Source organism: Rhinatrema bivittatum, chromosome 15, assembly GCF_901001135.1.
Source record: "Rhinatrema bivittatum chromosome 15, aRhiBiv1.1, whole genome shotgun sequence".
Taxonomy (NCBI): Eukaryota; Metazoa; Chordata; class Amphibia; order Gymnophiona; family Rhinatrematidae; genus Rhinatrema; species Rhinatrema bivittatum.
Genome location: NC_042629.1, coordinates 76050260 through 76074627, shown reverse-complemented (window position 1 = coordinate 76074627; position 24368 = coordinate 76050260). Strand labels below are relative to the sequence as shown.

Here is a 24368-nt window from a genome sequence, read left to right as displayed (position 1 = left end):
TGACAAAAAAAGAAGGAAGTCTATCCTAGGCTCTGTCTGCTATACTAAACGTAACCCCTGGTCAAGGGCAGCAAACGTAAGAGAGAATCACAGCCTCTATCAAGTTGCTACCATGGTGCATCAGGGATAGCCCGCAATGTTGTTTCTGTGCTGTGACCGAGTTTAAAACCCGACTGGAAAGGAGCCCAGAGTCAGAATGACTCTGTCTGGCACGTTAGCCATTGCAAAGGCTCCAGCAAAGATTTCTTAAGCGTCTTAAGTTGTGTAGGGAAAATGGCAGACGCTAAAGAGGAACGAGCAATTTCCCCAAGAGCTTCTAATAAGCTGTTGGCAGATGGAATAAGAAGATCTGATGGACATGGATCCAAAGGTCAGGGTGTTGCTCTGGACTCGTACAGAATTTTTCTCGAGATGAATGAAGAAAGCCATAGCTCTCCTACAGGGCTTGGGGAAAATCCTGAGAACTCTTTGCTGACGCCTCTACATCTCTGCAAATTATGTCCACCTTATCCTGCAATAAATGTGCAAATTCATGCAGCTCACGGCAGGTGGCGTCTCAGGAGCAGGGTATCCATGAAGATGGTTTCAAAAGATCATTCACCGGCCAAATGAAATGGATAATAATTCATTTAATAATCATTTTTCACTTGAATATCTATAATGAGAGTCACAAAGAAGTTTATCAGCATTGATCCACAACTTGCATTGTGGCCTCATCTTTTCTAGGCATGAAGGTCGTCAGTACAACATGGGCTAGGTAACTAAAGGATGCTTCATGGCTGCTTTATTTCTCTGAACCACACTTCAGTTTTTCCACTGGCTGGAGTCTCAACTATTTCAGATAATAAATGGCACAATGTGTTAATTCACTGAGCCTCAGATTAGTCAATGAATGACCTCAGTTTATGGTCTGATGATAATAATGGTTGGAGGGTCGCTCTTTGGTTCGGAGGGTTAGCAGTGTGTCTGCTCTAGCATATAATGTCTTTCTCATGAGCAGCTTCAGTGACCTGCTTGATTCAAATCTGAGTCCAGTATTGCTGCTATGAAGTCAGGCTCATGAATACCAACTGCCACTGGACTATCAAAGTCATCATTAAAGTCCCCTAAAACAGTAAGAGATGATACCTCGGAGACTACTGTGGCACTAACCTGTGATGGATCTAGAAGAGATTCAACTGGATCTCTGGGAGCACAACAGATCAATAAAAGGCCAAGATCGTTTATGAGATCTAATATGAGGAAAAGACCTGGTGAGTGGCAAAGTTACCCGAATAACTGTACCCACTCAATATCCTAAGCAAAGTTCCCCCTTACGGTACCACTGAATATTCCCCTCTCCACACATGATTGGAAGAGGTTCAGGGGAAGCCACTTAGTGCATGGAGCTGCATGCTCAGTTTTCACACTTTGGAGTTATGTACTGAAAGTAGCATATATCCTAGCAATATTTAAAAGCCATGTATGCGCGTAAAACCTTTTGAAAGTTAGCTCCTTACTGTATATCTCATTCTTGCGTTTCTGCTCAGAGCAGATTTTAAAGTTTTTGGTGAACAAGGGCTGTGCACTTTCTATTGCGACATCTTACTCTGAGATCCTTCCCAGCAGAGCTCGGGACGAGTAAGATATGAGGAGCACGCATGTTGATTGCAGATCCACAAGGACCGCGGGTTTTTGTTTATTCAGATGAGGAGGAGTGGTTGGACTGGGAACCAGGGAAAATGTCACTCTTTGTCACCTCCTTAGACTGGAAGCTTTTTTAGGCAGGGACTTGCACCAAAATACCTATTACCATGCATCCAGTAGCAACATACAGATGCTAAGTATTATAATTATTAAAGTTTTCTGCTGTTGCTGTATTTAAAACCAGGGTTAAAATCTATGAAAAGCCAGCAATAAATGTGTTAAGTCCCTGCAAAGTTTTCAGCTTCTGCCATGCTTTGGGTGAGGGCACACCCCATAGCTGGAGCTCACTTGCTTGCAGCCCTGTCAGATTTCAGGGGACTCTCCCGAGTACTCGCTGTAACGTGAGCCTTGCCTAGTTAGGGTTCATTTCTAGCCCTCTCTCCTGAAAACACCTTTTTCCGCCCTTTGCCATCTGTCAGGCACAGCTCCTATAACAATAAGGACGCTTGCAGAGAAACAGATGGGGGTGTGTGCACGGGCTTCCTGGTGAGCAGGTGAGAAATCATTAACGCAGGGCTAAATCAGCCAGGGGCGGCCCTACTGTACACCGTATGGCGTGGGCTGGGAGTGGGGGCTCCAGTTACTAGCACTCATTAACAAGTGCGCTTTAATTACTTTGTTTACGTTTTAGCAACCTGGGGTGGGTTGTTTTTTTTTGGATAAACTAGTACTTTTTAAAATGTGCAATTAGTGGTAAAATTCTTCCTAACTAAAGAAGTCTACTCCTTGTGCAAGTTTCATGGTTCTGGTAATACAAAAAACCAAGGTAGGAGTCATCTCATGACATCTCAGGCAGTGAAGGACCATTTTTATTTTAATACCGTACACATAGTCCTGTTCTTCTGTGAAGAGATTAGTTTATTGGTTTATTACAGGAGTAAAGCTGAAGGCTCCTAACATCTGGGGGATAAGGAGATGACATTTCTTATCAGCACAGCTAAAAAGCGCTCTCCATGAAGACTTTCAGGTCCTCTCTTGTCAGTGGGTGAAGCTGCTCGTTTTGCAAAGGCGGATCTTGTGCATGGAAGCCTCTCTACCACTCAGAACATAAAGAGCACAGTTTTGATCAGTCATTACATGGAGGTCAGTAGTGGAGGCTACCTTGAGTCACTAACCTCTCGGCTAAAATAAGAGATGAAGTCTGCCCCACTGAATTCTGGTTCTTGTTGTCCTGCATTTCAATAAGGAAATTACGTGCGCTATTTATTTATTTTTTATATACTGACATTCGATCTGAGAGATCAGATCGGTTTACATTCAGGTACTGTAGGTATTTCCCTATCCCCAAAGGGCTCACAATCTAAGTTTGTACCTGAGGCAATGGAGGGTAAAGTGACTTGCCCAAGGTCACAAGGAGCCACAGCAGGACCCTGGTCTCCTGGTTCGTAGCCCACTGCTCTAACCACTAGGCTATTCCTCCTCCCACGATTGCCAAAATGTGTTTAACAGGGATTTCAAAAAAGAAAATCATAGCGAAGACGCTAAGGTGTAGCTGACCCCTGTCACCAGCAGACTCTCTGTGAGGCGCACTCCCCAGGACTCCCTGCACTGACCCAGAGAGTCGGCTCTGACCTGCCTAGGCAGCCTGTTTCTATCATAACATCATTTAAGCAGTGCTGTTTGCACTGCACGTTACCTTCTCATCTCTTGCAATTCAATGTGTCCTTAGCAGTGAATCTCTAGGTTGTGTGCATGGAGCTGCGCTGGAGTGGGGGCTCCCAGGAGCTGACACCCTCAGCAAGCCTTGTTCTGAGGGACTGCCTTATCTTACATTTTGCAAGAGGGTGAAAGCATTGCAGTTTTCCCAGGCTTTAAACCTATTGGGTTTTTCTCTTAAGAGACATTTTAGGTCACTTTTCAAAAAAAATCTAGAATGGAATTATTTGGGTCACTTGTCTCCAAGACACCCCCCACTTAGCTGGACACATGTCATTCAGATAAGTGTTGACAATATTCAAAAAGCCTGCATTTATCTGGATAAGTCGAAAGTTATCCGGATAAATGCCTTTCAATAGTGACCTTTTTGTTTTTAGTTTTTCTTGTGCTTCACTGTCTCTGGTTATTTGTGTTTTTGTATTGTCTGCTGTGTGTTGTCCTTGAGTTCTTCGTATTTTGCCATGCAGTTATCAGCTAATTTTATTCTGCTAAGCCTGTGCTTTGCTGAAAACATAAACTTGAATCAGCAGAATATGAAATAAATAAAGAGCATCTCCCTGCGAGGAGCAGAACTGGTGATGAGAAACTTACAGCATCCAAGAAATTCTAATCACAAACTGCCTCTCATGACATCGGATGACAGTAGCCAGGAGAGCCTCTGAGGTCTGGGGCTTCGGAAAACAAAAGCCAGGTGTCGGCAGAAAAGAAGCACTGGTCCAACTGGGTAAGAAAGTGCACAATGCAGTCTTACTAGCAGTGAGAAGCAAAGCCCTGCTTCACTTCTGTGACTCTGCAGTGCTTTGTGGCACATTTTGGCAGATTATTCTGTCAGTCGGTGGGATGTTGCTGCACTCGAGGATATTTAGTTTGTGAGTAAATCTGCAGCTTTTGGGGCAGATTTAGGTTCAAACTAATCTTTTACAGCTTTGCACATCCTAACTATTGTAAATACTATGGGATCTGTTTTCAAAAGTGAGTAAAACAAACCCTTAAGCTATTGACCTAGTCGTATTGTTTTGATAACTACCCAGTTTCTGAATTAAAACAATCAAATAATTGCAAAATCTAAGTAAGGAAATGGCTGAGAGGAGGCTGCAGCTGGCTCACCTCTTTGACCATTTCTTTGCTCACTTTTGAAAAGAGAAGCCTTAAGCAGGGCTGGTGCAAGGGTATTAGGTGCCTTCCCGCCCCCCCCCCCCCCCACCCGGTCCAGGCCCTGGCTCCAGCCCTTTCCTCATTCACTCAGACAGGCCCCCGCTCTTACACACACTTAGGTTCCTTGTCTCATTCACACATGCACCCTTACAAGGCTCCCTCCCTCTCTCTCACTAACACCATTGCTCTCTCATACGCACAATCCCTCTCTCACACACACACACGCGAGCGCGCTGCTCGTGGCCCGCTGAGTCTCTATGCCTCTCGGCTGTGAGTGGGATGGGCTCCGCTCGCAGCCCGACATGATTGCTCTTTGTCGCCCCCTAATGGCTGATGCCCTAGGTGACCGCCTAGTTCGCGTATTGGGATGTTTCAGCCCTGGCCTTAAGGTCTGCTTTATTCAGTTTCCTTCTGAAACAAAAACTCGTTTAATATAATTAAAAAATGTAGAAATCACTATGCTACAATTCTTAGTGGGTGCAATAAAACATGTATTATAATAATAACCTAAATTACTATGAGGAAATAAAATACATTAGAAGTAAGCTTCAAACAGAAACTCGGACAGGCGAGAGTGCCAGAAAACCCTGCTGCAAAGTCTGGCAGCGCACTTCACAGGAACGCACACGGGAAATGCGTTCATCAGAGAGGGGTCGCATTCCTGTGCCTCTATGAATGCAAAAAATGCAAAGGGAAAAGAAATCTTCAGAGAAGGCGGCCCAATCATGGTACACGAGAACACAAAAAAGCTGAAAAGGATTTATTTATTTAGAAATTGTATATGCCGTCGTCCTATGTGAAGATCACAACCGTGTATAAAAAATAACATTCATAGCTATAAATCAGCAAATAATGACAGGTTACAGAGGTGGTATTCATCAAAGGCATTAACATGTATCAAATGAAATGTTCCAATATATATTAACTAAAGATCTAGGACATAAGATGTGAAGTACAGGAAATAAAATAATAAATTTCACATATTAGTCAGTACAATCTCTCATTAAATTTGTTCCTCGTGCATGAGTTAGTATCTCTTCCTTCTTGCTATTGTAGATCTCTACATTCTGATGTTTTAAGTTAGCTTGTGTGCGCTGTTGAAGAGCCGTGCTATTAGCTGACATTTAAATCTCTTTCTTTCTGGTATCACACGTAACATCTCAGGTAGGGAATTCCAGAGCTTTGGACCCTCTATAAGAATATAAGAAAATAAGAACATAAGAACATGCCATACTGGGTCAGACCAAGGGTCCATCAAGCCCAGCATCCTGTTTCCAACAGTGGCCAATCCAGGCCATAAGAACCTGGCAAGTACCCAAAAACTAAGAAGATCCCATGCTACTGATGCAATTAATAGCAGTGGCTATTCCCTAAGTCAACTGGATTAATAGCCGTTAATGGACTTCTCCTCCAAGAACTTATCCAATTCTTTTTTAAACACCGCTATACTAACTGCACTAACCACATCCTCTGGCAACAAATTCCAGAGTTTAATTGTGCGTTGAGTAAAAAAGAACTTTCTCCGATTAGCTTTAAATGTGCTACTTGCTAACTTCATGGAGGGCCCCCTAGTCCTTCTACTATCCGAAAGAGTAAATAACCGATTCACATCTACTCGTTCTAGACCTCTCATGATTTTAAACATCTCTATCATATCCCCCCTCAGTCATCTCTTCTCCAAGCTGAAAAGTCCTAACCTCTTTAGTCTTTCCTCATAGGGGAGTTGTTCCATTCCCCTTATCATTTTGGTAGCCCTTCTTTGTACCTTCTCCATCGCAATTATATCTTTTTTGAGATGCGGCGACCAGAATTGTACACAGTATTCAAGGTGCAGTCTCACCATGGAGCGATACAGAGGCATTATGGGGTAGATTTTAAAAGAAGCGCGATCAGCCTACTTTTGCTTGCGCATCAGACTCAAGCAAAAGTACGCTGGATTTTAGTAGATACGCGCGGAGCCGCGCGTATCCACTAAAATCCTGGATCGGCGTGCGCAAGGCTATCGATTTTGTATAGCCTGCGCGCGCCGAGCCGCGCTGCCTCCCCCCGTTCCCTCCAAGGCCGCTCCGAAATCGGAGCGGCCTCGGAGGGAACTTTCCTTTGCCCTCCCCTCACCTTACCCTCCCTTCCCCTACCTAACCCACCCACCCGGCCCTGTCTACACCCCCCCCTTACCTTTGTCGGGGGATTTACGCCTCCCGGAGGGAGACGTAAATCCCCGCGCGCCAGCGGGCCTGCTGCGCGCCGGGCCGCGACCTGGGGGCGGGTACGGAGGGCGCGGCCACGCCCCCGGGCCGTAGCCACGCCCCGTACCCGCCCCCAAAACGCTGCCGACACGCCCCCGCAACGCCGCGCGCTCCGGCCCCGCCCCCCGACACGCCCCCCTCCGAGAACCCCGGGACGTACGCGAGTCCCGGGGCTCTGCGCGCGCCGGGAGGCCTATGTAAAATAGGCTTCCCGGCGCGCAGGGCCCTGCTCGCGTAAATCTGCCCGGTTTTGGGCGGATTTACGCGAGCAGGGCTCTGAAAATCCGCCCCTATGACATTTTCCGTTTTATTCACCATTCCCTTTCTTTTTTTTTTTTTTTTTTAATTTTTAATTTTGCAAATTTCAAATTTGATACATTCAAACTTGTTTAACATAAATACAGGAGTAAGAATAAACTCAACATATATTTATCTTTTAGACATAATTTCTAATCATAGAAATATCTAACACAAATTCTTTCCTCCATGTTACCAAACTAATGGGAGGAGTACCAGAGCAAGACATCGCAACAAAAAAGAAGAACAAAATCTAAACTTTGTAAGGAGAAAGAGTTCAGAGTATTCCTTTCTTGAACTACAACTATTAAGTTGATGTTACTTCAGTCTCTGCCCCTTGGTTCCTACGATTCTCAAGGTATTCTGCTAATTGTTCAGGTTCGTAGTATATAAATTTTACACCTTCTACTTTCATTACACATTTACAAGGAAACCTGACATTAACTTGAAACCCAAACGTTCTTGCTTGATTGGCCAGTACTAAGAATTTCTTTCGTCTGGCTTGTGTCTCCCGTGAGACATCGGGATAAACCCACACTTTTTGGCCCAAATATAACATTGATCTTTTAATTAAAAATAATTTTAACACGTTATCTCTATCTTCTAAATATTTAAACTTTACCAATAAAGTCCCACGCATCTCTACTTGAGAGCTATACGAAGTTTCTATTAACTCCATCACGTTCAGTGATACTCCTTCTGTTAGTATATTTTCTTGTAAGTGGTCTTCTCTTTTTCTCATTAGGTGTTTTTTCAGCTGTTATAGAGTATATCTTGAAAATAGTTTTTTAATTGTTCTTTAGGAGATATCATTTTACATTTGGGAAAGTTTATTATTCGTAAATTGTTATATCTTAAAGAATTTTCTATACTTTCCACTTTCTTTTCAAGCAGATTTTCTCCTTTAATTATTGAAAGTTGTGCCCTCTTAATCTGGCTTATTTCTTCTTCCACTTTTATCAGATTAGTAGAGTGTTGATTTATTTCTGGGGTTAAATTATGAAGCGATGTTTGCAAGTCCTTTATATTTGAAGATAAATTTAACATAGCATTTTGCATTGTCATTATAGCCTGCCATATTAGTTCATTCGTTAGAATTTTAGGTTTCTCCACCGGCAAAAAGGGTATCAAATTTATGGCTTGAGGTACAGAAATACCTTGAGTTTCTTGGTTCCTTAAGGGCTGAGCCATCTCCGCTGCTGATCCAGCTTCTTTTCCACTGGTTTCAGCACGTTTTACACCACCATTTTCCTCCACTCGGGGGGAGGAGATGAAAAAACCTCCCGTTCTCTCCAATGACGCCGTCTCTCCCGTTGCTCCCTTTCCGATTGGTCTCACTTCTAAGGACGCCATCCGTCCTCGTCTGGAGCCTGGGTCCGCAGCGTTTTCGGCATCTCCGGGTGGGGGGTAGTTGGGGCCCCGGGACTGAGCGTGACGTCTCCCAGGGGCAGAGGCACTTGCTCTCCGCCTTGCTGCCCAGCGGGACTCTCCGGCTATTACCTCTGATACTGGTTGGAAGCCCGTCAGCGTCGTCTGAATTAACGCGGGTCTTGAGGGGGTCGGGGCTCCCTCTCTCACCCGACCTTTACGCTTTGTGTGTGGCATCGCTCGGAGGCCTCAACACGAAAAAGTTACCATAAAGAAAAGCGACGCTGTCCAGAGCTCACAACCCAGCGTCTCTCTCAGGTGCCATCTTGGCCACTCCCCGGGATCCCACCATTCCCTTTCTAATAATTCCCAACATTCTGTTTGCTTTTTTGACTGCTGCAGCACACTGAGCCGACGATTTCAATGTGTTATCCACTATGACACCTAGATCTCTTTCTTGGGTTGTAGCACCTAATATGGAACCCAACATTGTGTAATTATAGCATGGGTTATTTTTCCCTATATGCATCACCTTGCACTTATCCACATTAAATTTCATCTGCCATTTGGATGCCCAATTTTCCAGTCTCACAAGGTCTTCCTGTAATTTATCACAATCTGTTTGTGATTTAACTACTCTGAATAATTTTGTGTCATCTGCAAATTTGATTATCTCACTCGTCGTCTATGGAAACACATGACCTGCCCCGTATTGTGGGGACAGTCAGATCTAAGAAAGCAATTGTGCTTTCTCGCCCTCTATCAGCGCTAGGCCCCTTGGAAGTGTGAGCCCTGTCAGGGCCTCCCCCATCCCTTCCTTCAGCCTGTGGCTTCCTGCCCCGGCCTAGCTCTTTCTGTACTACTTCAGCCCAGTGTCACTGCGTGCTCACTTCAGTGGCCAGACGACGGGAGCTTAGCTCTTGCACGCTTGTTACAGACGGATTGAGTTTCTTCACTAAAATGTTGCCGCCGCCAACTTGTTTGGTAAAACATCCTTCTTAGAAAGCTCGCATATGCAGTGTTACTGGAAAGCTTATGGGCACGGTCGTGCGCCCTGTTCAACACGCGTTTGGCCGCGTGTTTTCAAAGGGGGGGTCTATTACCCCTTATTCTGTAAGGGATTTAGCGCCTCAAAAACGCACGGCCAAACCCCCTGACAAGTAATAGCGCTCATCACGTGCAAATTCATGTTCATGAGCCTATTAGTCATTCACCCACCATTCGGAAAGTAAAATGTGTGGCCAATCCGCAGCCCAGAAAAGTGTTATTAAGTCAGAGGAACCAAAATGTAAAAAAAAAAAGTGCCGGCCGGTCTGGATAGGAGAATGGACGCTCAATTTTACAGGCGTTCATTTTCCTAACCGATGGCTGTCAGCGGATTCGGAAAACCGCCACTCGTAACATTGAACATCGTTTCCTGAAGCCGCTGACAGAGCCACCTCTCCTGGGCTAGAGGTGCGTAATTGTCCCTAGCGCCTCCTTATTAGCGCGACCCCTCATTTAAATATAGGATCATGTGGCTGGGCGCGCGTCGGGAGAGCGGGCACTCAACATGGGGCGCCCGTTCTCCCGCAGTCTTTACTGAATCAGCCTGTAAGAAAGGAAAGCCGGATTTTCATAACTTTTTCCATTGCTTTAGCGTTTGAGGCTCTAAAGAGATGTTCATTAGGGGGCAGTGTTGGGCTGTGTACAGTGGAGCGCAGGGAAGAGCTAAGCTTTCAGGAAAGGCAGGTCAGGGTGCCCGTCCTGTTAAGAGGAGTCTTAGAGACAGGTTAATGTTTGTTTTTGGCGCTGTCGAGAGATCTGTACAAGCTTCCATTCTTTGGGCCACAGAGTTGAGGTACCCGAGGTTAAGTGCTCTGCTGAAGGGTCACATAGCTGGGAAGTAGTGGAACTGGAACCCAGGTCTCCACATTAATGGCTTCACCCTGCACTCTTAGAAAATGGGAACAATTATATCTTGTGGATTTGTTTTGCAATTAGTGTACAGGGTTGCCTGACTGCATTTTTCCTCTGAAGATCTCTGGATTACAGTAGGTCCTTGATAGTTTTTTCAGCTTACAATCTTCCAGATGCTGTCCTGTCATGGTGGCACCTCTCCATGCTATGTAGTACCTTAGCACCCAGGTGGTTTACTACCATTTTAAAGCACTTGGAAATGCAAGGCTGTTCAAGACACGGCCTCTGCTCCTGCTGTCTGTATTTATATTGTGGTTGAAAATAGCTCCATGGAAGGCAAAATATGAATTTAAATCCCCTTGCTTTATCCTGTGGCATTTATGGAGCAGGTGTGATGATTGTATTTATCTAAAGTTGATTAATTGCCTTACATAGGACTTTAAAACGAGGGACAGCATTAACCATCATGCAACATTATAAAATCATGCAGAAATCAAGCAAATCATGAAGTATGTGAAATTAGGATCTGGCTATTATTATTTGCAGATTGTGTCTTTGTGTGCATCAGACGTGCAGACTTTGCTCATGGGTTTGAAAATCTGAATTGCTGTGCTGTCAGAATGTGACGTAAAACCTGGGTGCAAAGGTCAGGGAGGAGGCGGGAGTGCAGCACATGCCCGGCTCCCTGCACAGGCTCTCTCATTGCATGCACAGGATGGCACCGGTCAGAATATTTTCAGGGATATCGCACATACGTTACCAGCAAACATGCCCTTAAGTTGCATCAGTTTTCAGGGTGGAAGGCACCCACAGTTGCACCTACTGGTGGTGTGCTTGGTTTTGCTGAGAGAATTCACGTGTACACAGGTGTCTTTTCAAAGGAATCACATGCGTAAATGTAACATACTGTCCTAACAATTTTCAAAAGCAGTTTTAACGCAGGTAAAAGCTATGAACAATTCAATGGCATATATTGTAGCAATTTTCAAAGGGGACGCCTCTTCTGATGTGTGTACAAGTGCACGCATACACAGGGTGTGTGTGTGTGCACAATTTTCTAAAGGGACATTTCTGCGGGTAGGACACTACTTAATCTGCAGAAGTCCCTTTGAAAATGACCCTCCCTAAGGACAAATGTGAATGCAAAGCCATGTGTCCTAAACCTTGGTTCACCTCCTGAACTGGAGAGCCAAAGGCCCACATGGCCTGCTGAGAGGTATCGAAAGTTACATGCAGCAAAGACCGATGAAAACGGTCAATGAATTCAGATCCCTAAAGGCTAGAGGTCGGAAATGAGAAAAGTGTGCATGGGGGTAACTTGCTGGTGCGGTGGTTACTACCCTTAGCAGGAGGCATGGAGATTACTGCCCTTAACCAATAAGCCTTGATGCTTTTAATGCAACTTCCCCATCATAACAGTTTACAGCAATGGCATAACATCTAGTACATTTTCAATTCCTAAAAACATATAAAAAGTAATGTAATAAAAGAACTAATAGATATAGAATATTACTAACACATACTTGAAATATTAATAGCACATGAATGGATTATACAAGCATTAAAATCAGTGATAAGAAATAAAAAGACAAGTAAATGTTATTACTAAACTCATAAAATAAAAGTGATGTAATGATAAGAGGGGCCGGTAATCTCATTGTTGATAGGATAGTGTTAGTGAATTTCATAAAATGCCTTCCTGAACAGCCAAGTTTTTATTTCTTTTTTAAAGCTTTTTACGTTCTGTTGTAGGCGAGTTACTACCTTAAGCTTGCTGGGCAGACTGGATGAGCGTTTGGTCCTTTTCTGCCATCGTTTCTATGTTTCTATGTAATGTATACTTATCCCAGGAATACATACATATGTGTATATATATATATATTTTTTTTCCATGTGAAATGATTATAACAATTTGTGCATAAATTCCCAAAATGAAACGTGGATGCAGGTATGTTTTAAAGTACGTGCGTACACCTTTCTGAAAATGCTTAGTTGCGGGCGAACTCAGAATCACCAGTTTGCTGATACCTTTACCAGCACTTCACCCTGCTCCCCAACCCCAAAACTGCAGACAAGAAACAAATCCGACTTCCTGTTGCGTGAGTCAGTTTGCAGTGTGAAAGTGTTTGGACACGTGTGGTAACGTATGCACGTGTTCTGTGTACAATAGTGGAAGTGTCGTAGTCTGGACGTGCTCATTACACCTGTAGATGTCACATAACCAGCGCTGATTATTGCTTACAGCAGTCCTCCAGCTCTGATGGTCACTTTGCAGTTAGTATCGCTGTGTTTAAAAAAGGATTGGATAGGTTCTTGGAGGAGAAGTCCATTACCTGCTATTAATTAAGTTCACTTAGAGAATAGCCACTGCCATTAGCAATGGTAACATGGAATGGACTTGGTTTTTGGGTACTTGCCAGGTTCTTATGGCCTGGATTGGCCACTGTTGGAAACAGGATGCTGGGCTTGATGGACCCTTGGTCTGACCCAGTATGGCAACTTCTTATGTTCTTATGTTCTTAACTTATGAGCCCTTAGCTGCACGTGCTTGCTGGGTACTTTCTCAGGCTGTATGTGCTCATTTTAATGAAGAAAGTTGTTTTTTGGTCTTTACACATTTTCAAAGGTCTTTATGTGTATAAACCCCAGGTTTCTTGTTATGAAATTGTCCGGGGTTTGTGCATGTGAATGGTATATGTGGAACTGGAGTGAGGTTTCAATTCACGCACGTGCTTTTAGATTTTACAAAGTGCATGGGTAAATGAACCTGTACAAGTTACGCATTCAGAGAGCAGGCATAGCTGCGAGGGTTGAGTTTTTCTGCACGTACCTTTGCATAATCTTTAAAGCAAAAATCATGTGTCTCAGCTTGCTTTGAAAGCTGCCGCTGGAGTTACCCATGAGTTACCTGAATGTAATCTGCTTTGAAGCGCTGAAAAAAGTGGAATCTAAATCTAAATAAATGATGGTGCACCATTTTCCTCCCTGAAACTGCAGAGCTGAAGTGGATTGGGAAGTGTAGGGTAGTACTTTTCTGAGCTGACATCCTGTGGGCTGATGATATCGAGTCTGGAATCACCTTGAGTTTGACCTTTAGGCAGCAGGGTGATTTGGCTTTACAGACCATGATTGTTGTAGGTAGGGAAACAGGCAGCCTGGATGGGCTGATTGATCTTTATTCCTCTTTCTATGTAAATGGTAGTGACAACCTATATCCTGGCATTTAATCAAGATAATAGGACCACAGTTTATTCTGAGTTTTTTTCTGTAATTAAAGTTGATCTTTTTTTTCCTTAGGTAAATTTCTTCTTTTTGCCTGTAAAATGTTCTTTTTTGCTGTCTTACTTGTCTTGATAAAAAAAAAAAAGACTCATACAAACTGCAGACCCTGCTTTTCCTCCCATAGCAGAAGTTAAAAATTATTCACTGTAAAATTCCTGGCCTGTGAAGTACATTGTACCAGGCAAAGATTTTCACCAGCTTCCCCTCACTCAGCCAAGGCTGAGATAACAGACACTGCAACCTCCTCTCCTGCTCCATCCACCTCTACTTCTTTTTCTTGGTGAAATCTTGCTGATTTGTGAACTGTAACCTAGGGGAATCTCGCTGCATATACAGTTCTATAGATTGAATTCTGATAATTTAACAGGCCGGAACAACTCCAGCACAACAAGTAAGTTACTGATTAATTTCAATGAGTTTGCCTTTCATGAAACCAGGCAGTTGGCTATTGCACTTTCTAAGGCTCCGGTGGAATAGTTGTTTAGTTTTGTAACTATACTCCTTTTTTAGGTTCGGATGGGCTTTGATTTGCTGCTGGGACTTCCTATGTGACTTCTCCCTGCAAGCCTTGCTCTGAAGCTAGCTCAGGTAGGATGCTTAGGTGCGGAACGCAGGAGTGATTTGTCTCTTGTTTTGCCATTCTATTCGAGGACGTCTGGATTGCTGGGCTTTTGTGTATGAAAGGTTCTGCAGAACTCCGAGGTCCCAGCCATCTCTGCTGGATGACTTTGTGGACATCTCTGGCACCAGTTTGATTCCTTCCTGTCGTGAGCAGGGGGAGGTGGAAAGGAGCTGTGTGCTTTGGGAGAGGGCGGGATTTTCCTTTCATTTCTGATCTGAAGCAGGTGTTGCCTGTAATAAAACCTTTGCTATTTACTCTTTAGTGACGTCTCTTATCATTGTACCAGTCAGCCTTAGAAATGGCTTTCTCAGTCTGTGTGATGCTGGGCCCTTAGCATTTAAAAGATACAATTCTAAATCTTTCACTGCGCCTGGATTCAATACCCAATATGAATTCAATAGTGACAGCAAGACTGAATAATAGTTGATAAATAGGTGGAGCCGAGTACCTGGAACTACCGTAGAAACAAAGAAATGACGGCAGAAAAGGACCAAACGTCCATCCAGTCTGCCCAGCAAGCTGATGTAGCATCTCCCCCATACTTAGCAGTTTCCCAGACGGTCAAAGTCAAGGCCCTTATTATTTGCTGTTTGTGTCCAATTCCCCGTTACCTCCTGCCCTTGAAGCAGAGAGCAGTAAAGATTTAGGATGGGGATCCAGATAAGCACAACGACCGTTTCTGCATGGAAGTCAGGGATTTTGCAACCTATTTATGTGCCAGCAATTTTGTCATGAAAATAATTTATTTGCCTCAACAAATTCTGAACAAAAATCACTAAATGGTGGGGGGTGCAGGGGCAAGGAATTTAATATGTAATAATCGCAAGATCAGAATTTGCTACCCTATAATAATATCTTACATCCAGCAGAGAGAGACTTCTGGAAGTGCAACGCATTAATGATATCAAGGCCAGTCTGCAAGCACTGACCACATGCTGTGAAAGCAAAGCAGAAAACAATCTGCAGTGGGAGCGAAAACCTTCAAATAAATAGAAGAAAGAGAAGCTGGGCCCTTTCTGAATCCACTAAATATTTATTTTGCCCTGTCTGCCTTTCCAATCATCCTTTTCCTACTGTGTGATTTCTTCCTCTGAAACCAGTTCAGATAGGAGTGAAAATGCCCCTTTTAATCAGCAGCAATCATTTGCATAGTGCACACACTCTCGGTTGTTCAAAATGTTTCCTCTAAAGACCTGGTGCATGCTCTGTCTTGCTTCCCCTCCTTGGTCTTTGGTGCTCTCTCCCATAAGGATTAACAGAAGGACCCTATTATGTCCTACAGAAAACTTCTCAGAATCCCATCCAGATAGACACATTGGGTTATGCTGTTCCATTTCTGTGCTTAGAACATAAGAACATAAGAAATTGCCATACTGGGTCAGACCAAGGGTCCATCAAGCCCAGCATCCTGTTTCCAACAGAGGCCAATCCAAGTCACAAGTACCTGGCTGGATCCCAAGGGACAGAGAGAATCCAGGCTGCTTGGCCAATGTAACCCCAATATTTAAAAAAGGCTCCAGGGGCGATCCGGGTAACTATAGACCAGTGAGCCTGACTTCAGTGCCGGGAAATATAGTGGAAACTATTCTGAAGATCAAAAAGACCTGGTTTAATGGAACACAGTCAGCATGGCTTTACCCAAGAGAAGTCTTGCCTCACAAATCTGCTTCACTTTTTTGAAGGGGTTAATAAAATGTAGATAAAGGTGAACCGGTAGATGTAGTATACTTGGATTTTCAGAAGGCGTTTGACAAAGTCCCTCATGGAACTCTCTCCCGGAACAAATTCACCTAACCGCTAATACTAAAGAATTTAAGAAAGCTCTGAAAATGCACCTTTATACCAATGCCTACAATTTTCAATAACTATTACCGCATACTCGCAGCAGAAATTGTTTTAATAATGATTTTACTGTAAATGTGATTTATTTTATGATAGCTTGGTTTGTCTTTTAACTATGAATGTTTTACTGTAAACCGCTTAGTCGGTCAGACTCCTGTCCTATTTTGCGGTATATAGAAACATAGAAACATAGAAACATAGAAATGACGGCAGAAGAAGACCAAACGGCCCATCCAGTCTGCCCAGCAAGCTTCACATTTTTTTCTCATACTTATCTGTTTCTCTTAGCTCTTTGGTTCTATTTCCCTTCCACCCCCACCATTAATGTAGAGAGCAGTGATGGAGCTGCAACCAAGTGAAATATCAAGCTTGATTAGTTATGGGTAGTAGGGAAGTAACCGCCGCAATAAGCAAGCTACACCCATGCTTATTTGTTTTACCCAGACTGTGTTATTCAGCCCTTATTGGTTGTTTTTCTTCTCCCCTGCTGTTGAAGCAGGGAGCTATGCTGGATATGCTTGTAGTATCAGTTTTTCTTCTCCCCTGCCGTTGAAGCAGGATATGCATTGAAAGTGAAGTATCAGGCTTATTTGGTTTGGGGTAGTAACCGCCGTAACAAGCCAGCTACTCCCCACTTTGTGAGTGCAAATCCTTTTTTCTTCTCCCCTGCTGTTGAAGCAGAGAGCTATGCTGGATATGCGTGAAGTATCAGTTTTTCTTCTCCCCTGCCGTTGAAGCAGAGAGCTATGCTGGATATGCGTGAAGTATCAGTTTTTCTTCTCCCCTGCCGTTGAAGCAGAGAGCTATGCTGGATATGCGTGAAGTATCAGTTTTTCTTCTCCCCTGCTGTTGAAGCAGGGAGCTATGCTGGATATGCGTGAAGTATCAGGTTTTCTTCTCCCCTGCTGTTGAAGCAGAGAGCTATGCTGGATATGTATATAAAAACTTATAAATAAATAAATGAGAGGCTTCTAAGAAAACTAAAAAGTCCTGGGATAGGAGGCGATGTCCTTTCGTGGAATACAAACTGGCTAAAAGTCAGGAAACAGAGAGTAGGATTAAATGGTCAATTTTCAGTGGAAAAGGGTAAACAGTGGAGTGCCTCAGGGATCTGTACTTGGACCGGTGCTTTTTAATATATTCATAAATGATCTAGAAAGGAATACAACGAGTAAGGTAATCAAATTTACAGATGATACAAAATTATTTAGAGTAGTTAAATCACAAGCGGATTGTGATACATTACAGGAGGACCTTGCAAGACTGGAAGATTGGGCATCCAAATGGCAGATGAAATTTAATGTGGACAAGTGCAAGGTGTTGCATATAGGGAAAAATAACTGTTATGGGACTGGGCTGTGCTCGGTCCCTCCTCCTACCTTGGGGCCGGCCCGGCCCGCACGGACCTCTTTGGCCCGGTAGGCCCGACCAGCATCCTGCCGCGGCTCTCCCTGTGCGAGGGAGACGACTCCGACCCGACGCGCTTGGCCTGCCCCCTAGGCGCCCGCGCACCCGGGGGCTGGAGCCTTAAAGGGGCCAGCACGGGAAATACGAAGAGGACGCCCCGGATGACGTCAGACACTGCAGGGTATTTAAACCCTGGAGCTTGACTAGGACGGGGCCTTGCAACGAGGTTCACTCTTCGGAGGATCTAGTTGTGTTTCCTGCTTCCCGGTTCTTGACTGCTTGCGATGTCTGACTTCTGGCTCCTGACCTTGTTTCATTCTTTGACTCCGGCTTCTGCTCCTGTCCCTGGTTTTGGCTTCGTCTGACTTCTGCCTTCTGACCCGGCTTCGTCCACTGACTCTGACTCCAGCTTGGTTTTGGCTTCAGACTTCTGGTTTCTGAGCCAGGCTTCGTTCTTCGACTCCAACTTCAGCTTCCCCTTTGTCCACGGGTATCCAGTTCTTATTGGCCTGGAGGATTCTCCTAAGTCCCAGCGGCTCGGGCTGTCACGGGCTCCTCCCGGGGGAGTCGCGGGCTTCCGAGGGTGAAGACTCTTCTAGCCTCCTGGGTCCTGCCATCCTCATCTTCTATCTCTTCGGCCGCTTCCTGGATCCTTGGTCGCATAGGGTCTCGTCTAATTCCAAGAGGTCCGGGTCCTCACGGGCTCCTCCTGGGGGGACCTCGGACTTCCAGTGGTGAAGCCTTCTTCGGAATCTCTCTTCAGTGCCGCCTCCCGGCTGCGATGGTCACTGTGGGTCTCCACAGCCCAACACCTGTAGTCACAACCGGCCCAAGGGTCCATGATCCTAACAATAACCCTTGCTGTAGTTACATGATGTTAGGTTCTATATTAGGAGCTACCACCCAGGAAAAAGATCTAGGCATCATAGTGGATAATACTTTAAAATCGTCGGCTCAGTGTGCTGCAGCAGTCAAAAAAGCAAACAGAATGTTAGGAATTATTAGGAAGGGAATGGTTAATAAAACGGAAAATGTCATAATGCCTCTATATCGCTCCATGGTGAGACCGCACCTTGAATACTGTGTACAATTCTGGTCGCCGCATCTCAAAAAAGATATAGTTGCGATGGAGAAGGTACAGAGAAGGGCGACCAAAATGATAAAGGGGATGGAACAGCTCCCCTATGAGGAAAGGCTAAAGAGGTTAGGGCTGTTCAGCTTTGAGAAGAGACGGCTGAGGGGGATATGATAAGAGGTCTTTAAAATCATGAGAGGTCTGGAACAGGTAAATGTGAATCGATTATTTACTCTTTTGGATAATAGAAGGACTAGGGGGCATTCAATGAAGTTAGCATGTGGCACATTTAAAACTAATCGGAGCAAATTCTTTTTCACTCAACACACAATTAAGCTCTGGAATTTGTTGCCAGAGGATGTGGTTAGTGCAGTTGTGTAGCTGGGTTTAAAAAAAAGGTTTGGATAAGTTCTGGGAGGAGAAGTCCATTAATGGCTATTAATCAAGTTTACTTAGGGAATAGCCACTGCTATTACTAGCAACATTAACATGGAATAGACAGTTTTTGGGTAGTTGCCAGGTTCTTATGGCCTGGATTGGCCACTGTTGGAAATAGGATGCTGGGCTTGATGGACCCTCGGTCTGACCCAGTGTGGCAAGTTCTTATGTTCTTATACCAAGAATAAGCAGTGGATTTCTGCAAGTCTACCTTAATAATTCTTAATGGACTTTTCCTCCAGTCTTGAATGTACAAATCTCATGTCATAGTTCAATATTTCCATCTGGTTTGTGTCCTTAATTGGGCGTCAAACAAGAATTCTTCTCTAGAATGCTAGAGAAACTTACTGAGCTGGCTTTTCCCCTTAGGAATGTATCCTCTCCTCCTTTGTGCACTGATGTTTCAGAGATTTTGAATGATGGGTCTCCGCTGGAGATATTAACCAGGAAACCACACAGAGCAAACAAGATTTCTGGGTCGTATTCTCCTTTTTGTTAGTGCCCATAAATATAGTACATGGTGATGATGGCAGAAAAAGTAAATACTTTCAAAGCTTTAAGAGGAAATGGGCCAGAGTACTTAAAAGACCAACTCTCTTAATACACGCCAGGTCATTACGATCCTCCCAAGGAGCATCCAAAATCGCACCTTCCATCAAAAGATCGGACACCCGACTGGGTTTTCTCAGCAGCTGCCCCACCTTCTCCTAGTGAAGGGTTTTGTACATTTCAGGAAACTTGCGAAGGCCTGGCTGTTCGAACAATGCCAGTCACGCCATGGAAGAGATGAACTCCAGGCTATTCAGTGCACCGGTCCCACTGACTAGACAAAGGCATTTATTTACCTGCTTCCATATATCTTCTCTCTAATTTGTTACCCTATTCCACTGTCTACTGATGTTATTGTACCTCCAGTCTTACCCTATTCACCACATACTTATCTTTGTTATTGTACCGTGATTTCTTAACCATTTATCCTGTACCTTATACTTTATTATCCAATTTGTAGCACTCCTCTGGTTTTTAGCCCTGTGACCCACTTTGAATGAACGATAGTTCAAACAGGCAAATACTGCATACAAATAATAATAACAAACACTTCATCTGTTTCTACTTGTCAGTTCCATCAAATTCTGCCAACCCCGATGACCAGGAAAGCTTAACTTATGTCAGCTATTTATAAGAATAAGAACATAAGTTTGCCATACTGGGTCAGACCAAGGCTCCATCAAGCCCAGTATCCTGTGTCCAGCTGGGGCCAATCCAGGTCACAGGTACCTGGCAGGATCCCAAGGGGTAGAAAGATCCCAAGCTGCTTATCCTAGGGATAAGAAGGGGATTTCTGCAACTCCACCTTAATAATGATTTATGGACTTTTCCTCCAGGAACTTGTTCAAACTTTTTTTTGTAAATGCAGTTCTGCTAAGAGCTCTCACCAGAACCTCTGGCAGTGAATTCCAGAGCTTAATTATGCGTTGAGTAAAAACTATTTTCTCTTATTAATTTTAAGTGTATCACCTAGTAATTTCATTGTGCGTCCCCCAACCGATTCGAGTTTACCCATTCCACTTAATTCATTATTCTATAGACCTCCAGCATATCTCCCCTATTGTTATACTGGATGTATGCAGTGCTGTACAGTGGTGATAAGTAATGAGGTATGATAATTCCCTGCTGCAAATACTATCTGCAAACTGACCCACAAGGGCTTACTCAACGAATCATGTGGTTTTGATTTGTAGCCATTCTAGTGTGTAAGAGCAATTTTTTCACTTTCATTTTCTTTTGCCAATAACTAAATTGGCAAATCTACATTAAAAAAAAGTCTTGCCATTTTACTGTATTATGTGCCATGAGATGGATAAATGAAAGAACTTTAAACTATGAAAAAAATCATTGGCTGCGTGTTTTTCTTATGGCAAAGAAAGATTTTAGAGACAGTACTGCTTTTTCCCCAGCAGATCATGGCACTGTCATTTAACTTTTAAAAAGTGCTTTCCTTGGCCCTATCACCTACACAGCAAACCTAAGTCTTTCATTCACTTCAAATGCCCCTTCCTATCAATCTTATCTCATCTTTCCATCCTTTTTCACATGCAAACACTACCTGTACCCACGCTTTGCATGTACAAACCTAGTCTTGAACTTATTCCCATTATTCATGCATACACAGCCATCCCTGCAAGAAAGGATATTATGGTATACATACAAAAATAAGCATTAGGAGGTCCATATTCAGAAATAGTCTGGATAGCAAAGTTAGCCAGATAAACTTTGGAGGTATATTCAATGGTCCAGCACCATAAGAACATAAGAAATTGCCATACTGGGTCAGACCAAGGGTCCATCAAGCCCAGCATCCTGTTTCCAACAGTGGCCAATCCAGGTCACAAGAACTTGGCAGTTACCCAAACACCAAGAAAATCCCATGCTACTGATGCAATTAATAGCAGTGGCTGTTCCCTAAGTAAACTTGATTAATAGCACTAGTGAATATAGCCGGCTAATTTTAGAACAGGTCTTTGGCACAACCAGACTTAGCTGGCTAAGTAATACAGCCAACTCTGAATATTGGAAGTAGCCTGCTAACTTACCCCTAGATTCATCAAAATGCGATAATAACGCATGCATAACGCCCGCGCTAAGAAAAAGGGGCGTGTTTATGGAAATTTTGTATCTCACCCCACAATAATTCCTATTAGAGAGAGAGAGAGAGACTATCTATAAGGCCTTCCTAGTAGACAAGTGTTTATATGCCTATAGGATGGTCATTTAATAGTTCGAGGTGAGGTGTTGGTGGTGGTTTAGGGTTTAGGGGCCAGTTTATCATGCAGAGTGAGACAGATGAAAAGCACAGTACGCCTTGGTGAAGATTAGACTTCATTTAGAGTGAGGAAAGTCTCACAAAGATGAAATTTTGTACTATGTTATCTCGGCCTAGCTTGATGGTACCTTGTTATAGAGTCCATCAAGCTAGGGTGAAAGAGCAGAGTAGAAAGCTAGAGTTCACAGGATAGATGATACAACACAAGACAAAACAGGTTGTAGCTACATCAAAAATGAGGCTTAATCCAAGCACAAACAGCACATGCTTTTTCTTTTCATGCAAACCAACCATGCCCAAAATACAGACAGAACAATGACACAGATCAGCACAGGTACAGAGGATAGAGACATGAAGTAATGAGCCTAACTGTCCATACTGGTGTGAAGTCTATGGGTACTTTTACCTGTAGACCTAACACCAGTTTTCAGAGGGAGAGTAGAGTACATCATCCCTTTGAAAAATTTCTCACCAAAACTACCTGCTCACAGTTACCCCTGCTAATTTGTATGTACATTTTGTTTCAGGAAAAAGATTTGCACTTTTCAAAATGGACAATTATTTACAAATTCCAGACCCCGCCCATGAGAACATTCCTTGGAACTATGGGTAAAATTGGACACACATAGGCCCTAAGCATATCAGGTGGACAATTTTGTGAAAACCTATTTCCGTGGCTAAAGCACTCTTTTACCCTTGGAAATGGCTTTCCAAATCTAGAAAATCTTGAAGTATGATGCACACAAAGAAAGCACCACAATGCAGCCCCTGTAACAGGAAAGGGCTGGAAGAGTGAATGGTCTTCTGGTTCTAGACATGACAAGTTTTTTCACATGCAAGGATTGCCTACCTGTCTTATTTATTTGGATTTATTGCCTGCCTTTTTACATATGAAATGCTGTTTGCAGCCAATTAGCATAGCAGCATATAAACAGCGATCAGTTGCAGCTTTTCGATAAAAAGGTGTATCGTGAATTAGCAAAAAGCAATTTCTAGCATTGGCAAATAAACACTAATCTTAGGACAAACTTTATCCAAATCATAAATACTGCATCTAAATGCAGCTTGTCCTGAAAACTACCAAACGCAGAGGTGCGAGCCAACATGCAGCATCTCTCTTCGGATCTGGAAAAATGGGAGAGATGGGCTGGATTTACTGCTAAGGTGTATGTGGTATCTCTTGTGATGCTGTAGGCGCCTCCAGGTCTGTTTTGGAGGGGAGCAATGTATGAATGCAGGAGTAGAGGTGTGGTGCTCTGCAGCATTGGTGTTGTCAGATTATATGGGGAGGTCCCTGCTGTCAGCCCATAAAAGCATTGCAGGGGTTGACAATTGAATGGTATTTGCCATCAGAGCTGCCAGTGCTTTATAGGGGGAGAACTGTCCATCAGATAAGGAGCAGGTAGAGCACAGACAAGGAAAAGGGTTGAGTTTTGTTTTTAGTTTAGTTTAGATACCTTTGGCTTTATACCTTGTGCTGTCATAAGTCACTTCTGGTTTTATTAAAGGCAGGTAAGTGGTTTTCTATATGTGTATTGATGCTGCTTTTTCTCCCACTGTTTCCTAACGTGCATCTGAGCACTTAAATCTGGTGATGCGGTGACTGAAGCACAGCCAAGTGATTTGGGCAACTTACCAATACTTCATGCTGACGTCATCCAATGAGCATTCTCCGTCCAATGCCAGATGTTGCTGATGTCAGTGGAGTGACATGAAAAAAGGGACAATGAGGCTCCTTCTTATTGTAATATATTACATGGTGGAGCAGAGGGAGTTTATTTGGGGTTGCTAAGTTGCTTGGGGCCTGTTGGCAGCTTTTTTTCAGATGCAGGATGCAGTTATTTTTATTCATGTGCAGCAGTGAATATTTTTGTCAGAACATTTTCCTGAGTCCTTATCATGGGTGAATTGATTCATAAATCAACAGTGTTCATAATTTGTGTTAGAAAGTAAAACTTTGACATTTTGTGTACCTTGGCATAATGAATTAATATCTAGCAAGAAAGCCTCATAGGCAAGACCTCTGCTGAGATCTGGTACTGTAAAGCTTACGCTATGCTTATGGCCAGGGACACCAGAACACTTAGACTCAGTAAAAGTATAATGTATTTTTATTGGTCAATATAAGTGTTCTCGGGAGATGCTGGGTACTGGGTGCCCTTCATCTTACAAACTGACCAGCATCTCTCTGGATACAGGAAGTGACCCTTGTTTTATAGATAACATTCAAATACAGGAAAAGGATAGAAGGTTCTAGAGATTTGCATGACTGCCCAAAGGAGGCATACTTCTCAGTACCTTTTAAGTAAAACTGCGAGCAATGTCAAGGTAGAAGGGAAGAGAAGAGGGGCCATGGCATCAGTGCTTAGAGCTGGACCCAGCCACTGTCTTCATTAATGGCGTGGAGCTTCCGTCTTTGCTCCCTGCCAGGAATCCTCTGCTCAGGCTGACAGTTTTCTGACACGGCGCCGTGTCTTACCAGTGATCAGCCAATAGGAAGAGAGTACCTGGCTAGTTTGAGTTTTGGTATCTATAGGAACTATTTCTATATGATATCTTCCCCTTAAAGGA

At 43.6% G+C, this 24368-nt stretch overlaps 1 protein-coding gene across 18 annotated transcripts in view; it reads left to right on the top strand.

Annotated features, from left to right (window-relative positions):
• Positions 1-24368, top strand: part of TTLL10 (tubulin tyrosine ligase like 10) — a 307814-nt gene that overhangs the window by 21838 nt on the left and 261608 nt on the right. For 2 of the 18 annotated variants that reach the window (XM_029578082.1, XM_029578081.1), the window contains exons 1-2: positions 13809-13980; positions 14100-14177. The exons of 15 other annotated variants lie outside the window; for them this stretch is intronic. The gene's annotated coding sequence lies outside the window, so the exon portion shown is untranslated. Of the gene's footprint in view, positions 1-13808; positions 13981-14099; positions 14191-24368 lie in introns of those variants that run through there. One more of the 18 variants, XM_029578083.1, reaches the window with a different exon arrangement.